Below are 11862 nucleotides of genomic sequence, written 5' to 3'. Positions count from 1 at the left end.
GTACTCACTTATTTCTGTACTGCTTGGTAAACAGATTCCCCTTTGCCTTCTTTAAATTCTTCTATTTATGTCATATGTTTTGGTTCATGTATAAATAAATTATAAATAATTATATCTACTCTTCAGATTATAGTCAGCTAACATACCATGCCTCAAAAATCTTTGTCAGAATTAGTAAATTGCATTCTTCATACAGCTATTTTTTTTTCTATGAATCTAATTTTAGTACTGCAGCCATAATGTAACAAACAGCCAAAAGAGGAATAGTGTATTAAATATGAGTTACTGCAAAGTTAGAATTAAATCAGAAAAATTAGAAACCAGACATTTTAATCAGAACTCATGAACATATTTTTCTTTATTATTAAGTAAGATGAAAGAATGTAAAATACATAAATCTTACCTACTGCTAACAAATGAACTATGAAACAAGACATTTGAAGTGGTTTTTCTCTGAGTCACCTTTCATTTTTTCTTCAAGTGAGTGAGATTCTTTGAAACTTTTCTTGGTATGTGAGAAACTAAGCAATAGTTGGCTGCCGCTGTGGCATTTTGTTTAGAATTTACCTTTTTCATCATCCATCAAAGACACAAACAGACATAAAAACATAGATTAGAAAACCTGCTGTATTCTAAGGCATTCGATTTCCCAATCACAGTTTGTTTCTCAGTTCAGTGGAGTGTTTTACCTTTTAATGGGTCACTTCACTGTTGCTTCAAAGGACAAAATATATCAAAGCATTGAAAATGTTTTGTTATTTTTCCCACCAAAACCAGATAGAAAAGTCCAGTTTTGGCTTCCATAATGCAACATGTATATTAGACTAATGCGTAACACAATTTTCATATAATTGAAATGTTTATATTGAAATTATGCTTGAAGGGTTTTTTTCCCCCTCTTTAGTGCAATGAAAGTGAATGAGACATAAAAAATTGTACATGGATTCACAATGATAAAGGCAGTGGTTATATATTTATGTGAAGGCTTCCCTGATTTTTAATCAGGGAGCAGAGTGTGTAAAAGTTGTAAATAGAAGAACTGAAGCATTGACTAAGATTAGAATTTTCTTGCTGAAAATATTTTGGATGGAACTGTATGTATACCAACTCGAAGAAACAAAGACACACCTACTTCCTAATATCTAGTCTCTAAATCTGATGTTTGTTTAAAATAGGGTCTTCACCGAAGTTGTAAAGTGAAGATAACAGCATTAGTATGCTTCCTAATCCAATGGTATTGATACTATTGAGAGAGAAGGAACTATGTGGAAAAAACCGAAGCCTGTGTACAGAGGAGAAAAAAAAATCATGAAAAGATCATAGCAAGATACAACTGAAATGCAATAGGCTTTGTGAAATAAGGAAGTAAAAAAAAAAATACCAGGCTTTCCCTCATCTGGGGCGAGTAATACAGAACTAATAAAAAATATGTAATCTGAGATTCACATTTTGATATTAGATATTTCTTTACTGCCTTCGTCTATACTCTTGAGGAATAGCATTGAGATATTTAACTGATAAAATGTTAATTCTGCAATTACAAAGTGGAATAAAAAGTTTCAGATGGAAAATTAGAAAGGGGGAGAATGAGTTGAGAATATGCATGACTGAAAGAATCAGGTAGGAAATATACTTCTAAACTGTATTGGGAAATACATAAAATTTGTTGGCTTTATGTAATAAGTTATATTTCAAACAAAACAGCAATTTTTCATAAATATCAAGTAAGAGACAGACTTTCAATGGTCAAGACCAATCCAAGAACACCAGTGGTTGTCAGTATCACTAGAGGTTGACAAGAAAATATTAAGTAGGTTGGCTTCTTGGTGCTTTGGAGGGTATGTAACTCCGACAGTATTTTAATTGCACACAAGTATCCTGAAACCTGTAACATGTACCATTCAACTGTTTTAATCCTCCCAACCTGTGGAATTTCAAGATGCCACACTTAGCAATCTAATACAAAAATGGAAACACATCTTCACTTGTCCGTGAGTGATGGAAGGTGAAATAAAGCCACTTTTGGAATGATTTTATTAAAATCATGCTAAACACCAAGTTTCTAATGTTTGTCAATTATCTATTATAATTCAATAATGTGATTTATTTACAGCTGAGTGAATTGAAAACTATATGACAGAGCTAATAAATGGAAAAAAAAATGAACACTCATTCATCACCTGTAATGGCCCATTTACCTTCATTTATATCTCAGATGTATTCTGAGATTTTTATTTGCCAAGGGTCCAATTGCAATGTCTTTCTATGACAGCCATATCACAATGGTAGAGAGACATTTTATTTCAGTTCTCAAAAAAAAATACTTCTTAAAAATTAGTGAATTAAATTATACTCATTCATGTTCACATGTTTATATGCGACTGAAGAATATACAAATTATGATAATTCAAAGTCTTTCTTGTTGGATATGCTGAAAACATAAGAGAATAATTGATCACTGGTGATAGAATTTCTACTAACTGAAATACAAGGATGTTCCTTTACATGAGTTATAAATGGATTTGACTGATTTATGAGAAAACCATTTAGCTGGAGTCAGCAGAATGTTGTATTTCACTAAAGATTGCTTAAAAGCTTGAACAATTTGGCAAATAAAATGGACTACAGTACTTTGTGAGCATCAAAAGTGATTAAAAGAACTTGCAAAGAATTGGGAAGAGTCTTTAAAAAATAGAACTAAAGCAGAGAAAATAAATTTTTATTTCAGTGTCTCTCTTCTAATGTCTTTAAAGTTTCATGACATGTCCTGTACACCTTAGAAATTATTGTATGTTCCCATATAGAAAATTTTTATGGTTTGGGTATGGTATCATTAAATGTGTCTGCCAAGACCTATAGTTATCCCCAAGTGGCATTACTTAGGAATTCATGGAAACATTGGAAGTTTGGAGCTGGTTAAGGATCCTTGAGTCACTGGGGGCAGGTCCTAATGCTGTTTGACACCTGTTTACCAATTTGAGCTTTCCCATACATACGTCTCTCCATGGTCTATAATTGCGATGTGATCAAATCTGCTGATCTTAGTAGAAACCCAATGATGCCCAACGTTCCATGAATTTGAACCACTCTTTATAAGATAAGTAAATCTTCTATCCCGACAAAGTGAGCCATCTCATGCATTTTCTGTAGCATATCTGACAAACAGTGACAATACGAGTACTTTCTCTTAAAAAATATAATTTTGAAAATTGTGTTTATCCTCTCATATTTTGGATTCATATATGTGCACATGTGTCTGTGCTTTATAGCCATTATAGTTTATTTCAGCTGTCCAACCATCCAATAACTTTATCTGCAGAAATACATTTGAAGTCAAGGTAAGAATAGATATAGTGATAGAATGGTGAAACCCAAATATTACCGACACCTAGTTAATTCAACATGATGTTGTCTGGTTGTATTCGTTTTGATTAAAGTACAGAATTTCACTTTGAAGAGATGAAAGATATAGATATAGCTATACCAATATGTATAGACACAGATAATGATGATGCATTTTCTGTATCCATTTGTGCTATGAGAAAATGTTGATTGATTGTACCATTTTTGTTCTTGTAAATAATACTCCTATAATCATGGTGGTGAAGATAGGCATTTGAATCAGCAAGATTATGTCTTTGGGCATGTAACCATAAGTAAGATTATTGAATCATACAGCAAATGTATCTTTTTAGGGAATCTACATATATTATTACACATTCCTACCAAAAATATGTTAGAGTTCACCAGTGTCCTTCTCCTGACCAGAATTTAATATTATCTTTTAAATAATGTCATTTTAATAGGAATTTAATGATCTGTGGTTAATTTAAATGTTACTATATGTGAGTTATTTTGATTTGATTATTTGTATATCCCTTGCTCTATTTGCATTGAACTGCTTTTAAATTTTTAAGGATTCAGCTGTTTTTATTTGAAAATCAGAATTACAGAAAGAGGGAGACATAGACAATAGAGAGATCTTCCACTTGCTGAATCACTCCCCAATTAGCAGCAATGGCCGGATTTGAGCTGATCTGCAGCCAGAGTCAGAAGCTTCTTCCAGGTTTGCCACATTGATGAAGGTCCCCCACTATTTCAACTATCCTCTGTTGTTTAGCAGGTGACAAGCAGGGAGCTAGATTGGCAATAGTGCAGCCAGGGATCAAACTCGAGCCCATATGGGATGCTGGAACTTGCAGCCAGAGAATTAGCCTACCACATTAGCCCCCATTTGTTTTTTGTTTGTTTCTGTTAGGGTTTGTTTATCTATTACGTTTAACTTATTGAACATTTTATTTAGTAGAACATTAAGGTTTTGCCTATGGCGTAAGTTAGAATTATGCCTTATGAAAATAAAAAGACCAAAAGGAGAAGGAGAAAGAAGGGGGGAAAGAAAAGGAAGGGGAGGGGAAGGAAGAAAAACAAGAAGCAAGAGAGGAGGAAATAAAAGGAAAGAGGAGAGATGAATGGAGAGCTGCAAACAGACATGTCACTATAAGAATTACATCTATTACCTACAAGAAACTGTTCTCTGTTTCACTTTTGTATAATATTTACAATAAGAACCATGATGCATGACTTGCCATACATTTGAGGTAATCTTCAGAATATAATGTATTAATAAACTCTTTTAACTTGTTAATGATACATAGACAAGACTAATCACATACGTTACATATATTTAGAACATAATAAATGCTATAATTGGACGTTTCTAGGTCGCCTGTGATTCCATATAATTGCTGAGTGTTTCTTTCCAATATTGTAAAGAATGTTAAGGTATGTGAAGCTGTTTAAAAGTGTTTTTCTAGCAAATTGTGAAGAAATAATAGTATTACAATTTTTAATGATTTTTGTACCTATTTCAGTATTTTTGTATGAATTTTGTGGTACATCATTTTATTTTACTATTGTTTGAAACTTTTCCCTGTTGTGTTAGTAAAAATTATATTATCATTTTTGAATTATGAAACTCCTTATTTAGTTGAACCTGAGGGCTTTGACTATAATATCAAATAAACTGTCATCTCAAAAATAATAACCTGAGCATTAAGTTGAAAAAAGTAAATTACCTGAAATATGAAAATAGGTGAGTACTTAATTCAAACAATGAGAAATCTTGCAAGAGACTTCATTGTGGGAACAAATATCTAATGAATTGTTTAGATGGTCACATTACTAGTTATAATTTTAAAAATTAAAATTAAATTTGGAGGCTAAATTTAAGAGGAGATGGCAATGGCAACACATAAAAGTGAATATTGTGATTATAAATGCCAAAATATATTTTCAATACTGAAGTAACAGATTCAGTCTTCTAAACTAATTCATATTTGTTGTCTGTAGCTAGAGGATTTTGTTCAATCCTTGTCATCAGTTTTAGAGGATACAATATTAAGCCAGGGTGCATTCAAGAGGAACATCAGCAGGATGTCGAGGTATAAACGCAATGACAAAATGCCACAGTGTGCAAAGCACAATAAGAAACACTTTTAAAAATGCTGAAAGACATTGCATGTAATGTTTTTGGCATAGCGCCAGAGCTAACAGCTAAGCCTACTAGTAGTATTTGGATTAAAATTAAAATGTGCTTTGACAACATTTTAAATTGTTTTTAAAATAAGTAAACTGACCTTAAAATTAATAGTGACCTTGATTTGCTCGGTGAATTAATCATTTTAGGTACCTAACCCCCCTTTTTTTTCCAAACATGAAATATTTGAAATACACCACTTTTCTAAGGATACAACGTGGGCCACTTTCGATTCAGACTTGAAGTGAATTATAAACCTAAACTTTGCTCAGGTCACTTCTAGAGAGGACCACACTTCAGTGTTTGGGTGATTTTTCACTTAGCAAACTGTTTTTTTTTCTATGTAAATATTGTGTATTGCATAAAAATACCAACACTTCTTTGAACGTGATAACTGACAGAAAGATAACTGGAAAGACAAGTGGTTACATTTCCAGGGGAAAGTTGCAGTAAAGTTTGTTGTAAAAATAATTCAGAAGTAGGGAAGATGTCATAGGGCTTTATAGATAGTTCAAGCAATGGTAGTAAATGGGGACAGCAACAGCAAATCCCATAGCTAGGAGCTGGAGAAGACACTCCTTTATGCAAACATGACGAGAGGAGACTACAGCAGCTTGTCTCACAGGTGATGGTGCTTGAGGAAGATCCTTGTAGAACATGCTAGTGGGCAGAAGAGTGCCCATCCACTCCCCTGAAGGTAGAGTATATTTCTTTCTCCTCAAATCTCCATGAGGGTACCTGACAACCATTGGGGAGGAAGCGCCATCTAAATTAGGTGCTCAGATGGTTGAGTCAGGGATCAGGATATTTTACTGTATGAATAAATCTAAGGTCCTCTGGAGTTTGAGTCTGGCATGGAGAGTGGGCTGGTGGTAGGGTTTTCACTGAAAGCTGTGAGGCACCCATGGACCTATCCTGTCACTAACTGTTGCTGTGTAGCACTGACACAAGGGATGTCTTTGTTCTCTCTGATGAGGGGGCTCACAGAACTGAGAGTGGATTCCCTTCTTCCTGTGACTGTAGGAACCTTGTGTGTGACAGCAATCCAATGTGTTTGAATTACATGTCTGCAGAGTTGACTGTGGAGTGTCTCTGGGTCTCTGGGATGTATCTAGCTTCAGAGGTTCAGCATTTCCTGAATGGTGGATACCCATCATCGAAGTGGATTCTGTGCTTGGTTCTGTGGACTGTATAGATCGTTTGTGTTACACATGCATCTATATGAATGTGATATGTAAGCTACTGTGAGCTGGCTGCTGGCATTGGTCACTTTAGTAGAGGAAAGGTGAGGCTGTATTCTCCTTCATGTTGATAATAGAGTGCTAAAATGCCCAACTAGGATGCTACCCTAAATTCTTGCTCCACAACTTAGCGCTGGTGAGTGCTGTCTGGTCCCACTCAACATAAATTTCTGGTCGTCTACTGAAGGAACAGACACCCCACAAATCAACAGAGGCATATTTCAAGGATAAATCCATTGGAAGGGAAAGCAATAAGTATATACACAAGTAGCCAAAAATAAGAGAATTATAAGAAAAATGGGCAGGAAAATTAAAAAAAAATCTGTATAAGACAATTATTTAAAACTGGATATGTGTAGATGAAAATATTGATGCAGTAATTGAAAGTAATCTAAAACAATGACTATAACATTACTTAAAAACACAGAAACGCAAATTCATAAAACAAAGCAATCTACACATGATATGGAGGAAATATTTTGCCAGAAGATAGTGATACTGAAAATATATTGCTCTTTGGGCTTCACTTGTGAGTAGATGTGTCACAATAGGTTCCTGTGACTTGTTGTAAAACTGCCCTGAGCTTTAAGAAAGTCATCTGTTCAGCCATTAGACCTTGGTTAGAAGTTGGTAGAAAATGGCTAAATTGGCAATCCCGTTCTGAATGTTGTTTATACCTATCAGCTATATACCTATATTTAATACCTATGTATATTTTTTTTAAAGATTTATTTTTATTATTTTTTTCATTGGAAAGGCGGATATACAGAGAGGAGAGACAGAGTGGAAGATCTTCCGTCCGATGATTCACTCCCCAAGTGAGCCGCAACAGCCGATGCTATGCCGGTCCGAAGCCAGGAGCCTCTTCTGGGTCTCCCACACGGCTGCAGGGTCCCAAAGCTTTGGGCCGTCCTTGACTGCCTTCCCGGGCCACAGGCAGGGAGCTGGAAGGGAAGCGGGGCTGCCGGGATTAGAACCGGTGCCCATATGGGCTCCCGGGCGTGCTAGGCGAGGACCTTAACCACTTGCGCCACCGCGCCGGGCCCATACCTATGTATATTTTAATGTATTTATTTGAAAGGTAAAGTTATAGAGATAGGCAGACAGGGAGACAGACCATCCACATTCTGCCTTTTTTCCTAATGGTGGCAAACTTCTATGCCAGAAAGAAGCCAGCAGAGAGACAGAACTTTCTTCAAGGTCTTCTGTGTGGTTATCAATGGTCAAAGCACCTGAGCCATTGGGATAGCCAGAAAATGAACACGTCATGCCGGCACCATATAGGTGCCAGAACTACAGGCAATTCTTTCACCGGTTGTGCCAATATGCTAACCCCAATCTTCACTTTTATTTCCCTGTTGCACTAACTTTTTCTCCCCTTCTTACATAATAGAAAAAATAAGCTGGTATGGGCCTGTCTTAGGTTGTAGACTCAAGGTGCACGATCCGTCATAGGGAGGCTGCGTAGCTTGACGTAGTCCCTGTCTTAGACCGATAATTGTCTGGGTCTATCTTACCCGTCATGGGCTACAACCGCGGCGGTTGTAAAGAGCAATGTCTCGACAAGGCAGTTATAAGAGTGACTACCCTCTCGCGTGCAATGGATAAGTCCTGCGAGGTGCAAGGGCTAGTCGGGTGCATCATGCTCGAACTCAGTGCAATGCCATAATGGCCTGAGGTGCAGGAGCCATGATGTCCATGCTCTTAACTAAACCCGTAGAAGCATGCTCAACCATACCATGGGGGAGTCACCATACTGCATGGCTAGTAGGGCTTGATGTATTACCACACGATCTCGCTGAGCGCGGTGTCTCAGATGACACAGGCAAAAAAGGCATAAGGCACAGCCTGCACACAAGAGCAGAATCAGTACAACCACTCCCACCCATTCCTTAATATGGGAAGTGATGTTCCAAATCCAAGTGGCCAGGGTTTCAGCAACAACAGGATCCACCCATGTAGAATTAATCTGGACAATGGCAATTCTCAACTCCGACTGTAAAATATCAAATTCTCTCGTCCAATTTCCTAAAAGATAAGAAGAAAGCTGGCAAGAAAGATTAGCAGCCATTGAAACATTTTGAAAAGGAATAACACATAAACCTTGACACTAAAATTCTCAGGAAATGCTTGAAAACAAGGCGCGTCTTGTAGGGGGAATAAAAAATTACTCACATTCTCCTTAATATCATCATAAGGGAGAAAAGGCAAATCCAAAGAAGAAAAAATCAAGGAAACACTCGGGCTGAGTGGGCGACCGGTAAGGGTCGTGGAAAAACACTCAAAACTCCTCATCGTGGCTCAGCAATCACGGTCCTCACAAGCGCCATACAGACCATTAGTTGCACCATCAGCTGTGTTTGCACTGGGCGGGGCACCATTGTCCTGTGGGATTGTAGGAGGAGTTTCTGATTGCGGGGTTGCATGAATCTTCCCCAAGTCAGATCCTCGTGCAAGCGCTCCAGCGGTTGCAGAAACGTCAGAAGGCGGTGATGGACAGGAACGAGTCAATCGAGCTGGAACCCAAACCGGAACTGGGGCGTCCTGTGGAAACACACAAATGGCTCCTCGAGCCTGTCTAATAACTGGGTCTGGGCCCTTCCATTTGGACTCCAGAACATCCTTCCACTTGACCCAAGATTGCTCTTGCGCCGTGTTAAGGGAATGACGATCTGCAGCACTGAGGCCTTGCTCATCCAGCTGTAAAAAATTGATGGTGAAGAGAGCCAGGGCTAGGGTGGCCCGAGGGCTCTGACTGGCGAGGCCAAGTGATTCCCAGGTGGTTTTTTGTTTTTGTAACAATTCCTTAATAGAGCGATGAGCACGTTCGATTATCCCCTGACCTTGTGGATTATAAGGGATGCCAGTCACTAATTTGACGCCCATCTTCATGCAAAAATCACGAAATTTGGCTGAAGTATAGGCGGGACCATTATCAGTCTTAATACATTCAGGTTTACCCCATGCGGCCCATGCTTCTAAGCAATGCTGGATTACATGGATGGCCTTCTCCCCAGTTAGAACTGATGCAAAGAGCACACCAGAAAAGGAGTCCACGGATACATGAACAAATTGGTTCCTCCCAAAGGATGGGACGTGTGTCACATCCATCTGCCACAATTGATTGGGTCTCAATCCCCTAGGATTGACCCCCTCATGTGAAGCAGGTCTAAATTCGCAGCAGGCAGGGCAATCAAGAACTATCTGGCGCGCTTCCTTTCTAGTGATCCCAAATCGGAGTCTGAGGGTCTGGGCTGAAACATGAAATTGTGAATGAAACTGGCGGGCTCTCTCCCCTGAGGATGGTGGAGACACCATCATAATCATGATTTGGGTTCTGGTGGCGGCATCGGCAAGAGCATTCCCTCGAGCTAATGGCCCTGGTAAACCTGAATGAGCTCGGATATGGGTTATATAAAAGGGGTGGCTTCTATGCCATATGGCCTGTTGAATTTGTTTAAAGAGATCCGCCACCGGGCCGGACCCTGAAATAGAGCCAGCGGCCTCCAAAACATTCACTGCATTAACAACATATTGAGAATCAGAAACAATATTTAAAGGTTCTAGAAAGGTTTGTAAGGCAAAAAGCACCATATGGCATTCTACCCTCTGAGGAGAAACCGTCGTAAAGGTCTTTTTTATTACAGTATCTCCGGCAACTAAGGCTCCGGCTCCTGTCGAGGAACCGTCAGTAAAAATTGTAAGAGCACCAGGGAGAGGACAGGCACTGGTTCTTATCGGAAAAACCACAGGATGTCGCTGTAAAAATTGTAGTAATGGATGCCTTGGAAAATGATTATCAAAAGTTCCCTGATAGACAAACATTAAGATGGACCACTCATTGCTACACCCACTCAGCACTTGTAATTGCTGGACAGTATAGGGGACTATTATGCGGTCTGGATGACGCCCAAAATGAATTAAGGCTAATTTTAATCCTTTAAACACTATTGATGCGACTGCAGATGGATACCACTGAATAGACTTAATCTGAGAAACCTGAGAATGAATCCAAAGTAACGGGCCCTGTTGCCATAATACAGCAGTGGGGAAAACTTCTGTAGGCAATACACATAGCTCAAAAGGCTGATTTTGATCTAGGCGTACTAATTGAGCCTTTTCAATAGCTTCCTGGACTTTTATTATGACCTGTTGTGCCTCAGGGGTGAGGGTTCGCCTGGAAGTGAGATCAGAATCGCCTTCAAGCAGAGCAAACAAAGGCCGTAACTCTTGAGAAGAGATCTTAAGGAAAGGTCGCAACCAATTAATATCCCCCACTAATTTCTGAAAATCATTCAAAGTTCGCAAATGAGAAATCTTGAGGCTTATCTTTTGAGGCTTAATATATGTTTCTGTAATTAAAGACCCTAAGAAGGCTTTCACCTGCTGTATTTGAACCTTCTCGGATGAAATCATAAGGCCATAATCCTGTAGAGCCCGCTTCAGATCAACGTAAATCTGCAACAACTGATCTTGCTCTTGAGTACAAATTAAAATATCGTCCATATAATGGACGATGCGGGCCGCTGGAAAACGATCTCGCAGTGGTTGTAACACTTGGGCAACATAAAGTTGACACATGGTAGGACTGTTAGCCATCCCCTGGGGCAAAACTTTCCATTGATATCGTTTATCCGGCTCTTCATGATTAATGGAGGGAATAGTAAAAGCAAACCTCTCCCTATCCTTCAATGCTAATGGTATAGAAAAAAAGCAATCCTTCAAATCAATCACTAATAACGGCCATTGCTTAGGGAGGGATGACAAAACTGGAAGGCCACGTTGAACGGGGCCAAAGTACTGCATCTGTGCATTTACAGCTCTTAAATCATGTAGGAGGCGCCACTTTCCTGATTTCTTTCTGATAACAAAGATAGGAGTATTCCAAGGAGAAACAGAGGGCTCCAGATGTCCCAAATGTAGCTGTTCCTGAACTAATTGTTGAGCAGCTTGGCATTTTTCAAGAGAAAGCGGCCATTGGGGAACCCAAACCGGCTCCGCTGTTTTCCAGGGTATGGGCAGCTGCACGCCAATGGCCGCTACTAAAAACCCAGACCTTTACGGCCTGGATTTCCCCGGGGTTCA

This window comes from Ochotona curzoniae, unplaced genomic scaffold (genome assembly GCF_017591425.1).
Source record: "Ochotona curzoniae isolate NIBS_2020 unplaced genomic scaffold, NIBS_Ocur_1.0 contig_3498, whole genome shotgun sequence".
Taxonomy (NCBI): domain Eukaryota; kingdom Metazoa; phylum Chordata; class Mammalia; order Lagomorpha; family Ochotonidae; genus Ochotona; species Ochotona curzoniae.
This window is presented reverse-complemented; position numbering follows the sequence as displayed.